The sequence below is a fragment of the Protopterus annectens genome, chromosome 15.part0 (assembly GCF_019279795.1).
Source record: "Protopterus annectens isolate FY-2018-M chromosome 15.part0, PAN1.0, whole genome shotgun sequence".
Taxonomy (NCBI): domain Eukaryota; kingdom Metazoa; phylum Chordata; order Ceratodontiformes; family Protopteridae; genus Protopterus; species Protopterus annectens.
The window spans coordinates 380592305-380595726 of NC_056749.1; the positions used below are offsets into that span (position 1 = coordinate 380592305).

Below are 3422 nucleotides of genomic sequence, written 5' to 3' on the forward strand. Positions count from 1 at the left end.
AAATTCACAGTGGCCCCTTTTGTGGTGACTGGAAGAACTTTTTACTGCACTGGGAGATGATGTGGCAGTTTAGATTAAATGCCACTGAACCCCCTGATATCAATGAGGGTGTCTCTATTATTAGTGAAGTTAAGAAGAGACACAGGGAAGTGTAACTTAAGTTTTAAAACCTCTCTTTAAAAGGTATTTTGTATACACATTTTTTTTCACTTTTTTACTTTTTTATATGCATATTTCTTTAAGATATAAATTGCAACGACTGTTGATTTGTTGGGCACCGGGGAGGAGTTTGATTTTGATTGTATTTGATTGTATTTAATTGTGTTTTCTGATTTTAATCGTGGTTCTGAAGATGTCAGATTTATGATGAAAGTGCTTAACCACGTATCTATTTTATTTAAAAAGTCTTATTAAAAAAAGTCTTTTTTAGTTTTGATCTTGTTTTATTGGCGAACAGCCACTTGCTGAAGAGTTTTTTTATTTTATTTTTTGGTTTTGTACTCTTTTTACAGGTGTTATTCATTTTTTTGTTACCAGTTCAATTTCAGTGGTATACACCTTAAAAATAACAGTAATCTGAACTTATAATGACAAACTGTGAATTGTTTCACTAACAAACCTGCAGGTAAATTGATCTTGTAAGACATTACATAAGAATGTGTAATAGAATCAGTATCTGTTGAAAATAAGCTCAGAAAGAAAAAAAATATAGTTTATTTATTTATTTGACACGTATCATTAATATTATCTGTACCACTTTACTGAATCAAGTTCTCAATCAAAGTAATGCACTTTCTTTTCAAATACAGTACCCAATGGAGCCATTCCTTGAGTGTGCACTATCTGAATAAATGTCAATGTCAGTGTTGTTCGCATTTCTTTGTAATAAGTTTGTAAATCACTTTTTTCTACTGATACTCCAGTGCTGTTGTTGTCATAAGTCTCTGGCCATACAGTGCTTATGATGAGTAATAATGTTATGTGGCTGCTGGTACTGATACTGGGCCTCCTAGGGTAGGCAAAGGACTCTTTGAATAAGGATGCTTGTGACTGATCAATCCCAAAGCATGATGTAGGCTTCTTAGCACCAATGTGCTTGTGTCCCCTGGTGCCACTGTGGCTGGAATATGCATGAGGCAAGCCAAGGCTGCAGCCACACATGCCAAAGAAGAAGAACTGTGATAGCTAGAGATAAGTTTCTCCATCCCTGGAAAGTCAGTTTGAGTCTGCAGGTGACTGAGCAGTTCCCGACACTCTCAAAATGTTTGCCACAAGATCCATTGGCTGACATTCAGTTGCAGAAGTGTGGCAAGGGATTTTTGGGAATCTTGAAGCCATAAGGATACAATGGGTGGCCAGCAAAAGATGGAGGTGAAGAGTTGATACTGTGTAATGGGTGAGTGGGATACATTAGAGGATATCTGGATTTAAGAGCAGACACTGTTGGAGCATAGGTACAAGATGCAGTGGCAGCACCAGTTATTTGACTGGCACAGTGGTATTTCAAACAGTAAGGGTGTTTTCTAAGGGTAAGCATTTAACAGATGGTGGAGAAGCTGTGGCCAAGGACTCAAACCTGTTTGGTGCAACCAAGTAAAGTTAATTGTACCCCAACGAGGCTACTTGACTTTGTTAGGTCTAAAGTCATTTTTGCTGGCAGGAACTGAGACAGGTACCCAGCATATGCTCCAGCTAAAGCCCTGGGTAGGTCATACTTTCTGGTGGAAAAGGAAATACAGTCTGACCAGGCTTATATAGGGAAACTGGGGTTACTAGTTCAGATCTAAGAACCAATGTTGAGGAGGTTACTGTAGATGAGGAGGAAGAATCAGAAGATAAAGGCTTGGATCCCGAGGTTGTCTCCTATTGATGATTGACTTCCACACTGATTTCTGCACAACTAACACTGATTCTGCTGTGGCTTATACTGGTTCTGGCTCCAGACACATCTGAGGTGTTTAGTTTTGTGGTCTTTGGGTGGTCCTTCTTATCCTGGGCCTCACTAGATTTAGTCTAAGTTGGTAGTGGAGAAGCTGATGAGCTGGAAGGGTCATATTGTTTCAGACACCTCAGTTTAACATTATATGTCATTAGCCGTGCTATCATAGATGATGAAGTTGCAATTTAGTCTTTCAAACCAAAAGTCTGTATTGTGTTTTTGATGTCTCACTTTTCTCATCAGTGACAATTGATCTGGTTCAAATTACCTGTACACCACTGGGTGTAATGTTATTTCTTTATAGAGTGTCTTGTGGATTTGTAGGTATTGCAGGATCACTATGTGGAACTGTTGTACATTTTTTGGGAGCTTTCTCTTTTTGATATTTTATGTAGCCCTGGAGTTAGTATGTATAAGACAGGAGGTATGTGACTCGCCCTCTACATTGAGGTTGCATGGGAACAACAGGTTTCAGTCTTTGTGGATTTTCATTAGGAACTTGAATTTTTAACTAGTTGTGATTGAACATGCAGATTTCAAACACTCATGCAGCAATTCTTCATACTGCATATACTGATAAAGCATTCTGGATAAACAAAATAAAGTTATGTCTTCAGATAAAACATTTATTTATTATATGGTTCAAATACTGCAATATCTCATATAGTCATAATCAAATTAAGGCAGGCTACTTTGCAATATCTAGTTGATATCTTCTCAGAGGGAGTACTGCAATTCACTTAGAAATAAGATGCTGGCTTTTAAGCATATAAGAAGAGGTTGTGTGAGCTCTCTCAAAATGTTGTTAGCATCTCTGTAAATGCAGGAAGTTCAAGCTACTTAAACATCATAATTATAACATATCATAGAAAACTTTCTTTACACTGCTGAACTATAAGCTTATGTGTTGGGCATATCCCTGATAGATAGATAGATAGATAGATAGATAGATAGATAGATAGATAGATAGATAGATTAATAAAATCATAGATTGGAATTGTATTTCAGCTGATTTCAGTAGTTATATGTCATCTGCAGCAGGTGTAGCTGCATCTTAAAAAAGTTCATTGGTCAGAAGAAGGTGACTCAAAGTCATCAAGACTTGGAATATCCTTATATCTAAGTCATTACATTACAGTACTAAAACCTATCATTGCCAAAAATTATGAGAATTATTTTCTTCACAGATGTTCCCATTTCACAATCAGAATAGATTCAGGTACACTGATGTCCCACTCACCAGGCTGAACAAGGAGAAAATTACAGTGATCTGCCTGTCGGGTGCCAGGATCTGCCACATAACTCATGCACTCAAGTCACTCCACAACAAGTACAAATATGACTCTGTCATTGTCCATTTTGGAGTGAATGACTTGAGACGTACCTCCCTGGACTACATGAAAAGAGACATGGAAGAGCTCTCGGATCATGTGGCCCATGCAGGTATCACCCTAGCCCTGAGTAGCATCCTGCCTTCGCCCAG

The 3422-nt window shown here is 37.9% G+C and overlaps 1 pseudogene; it reads right to left on the reverse strand.

Annotated features, from left to right (window-relative positions):
* Window positions 1-908: 908 nt before the first annotated feature.
* On the reverse strand, window positions 909-2091 carry LOC122789833 (annotated as a pseudogene).
* Between the last annotated feature and the right edge of the window lie 1331 nt (window positions 2092-3422).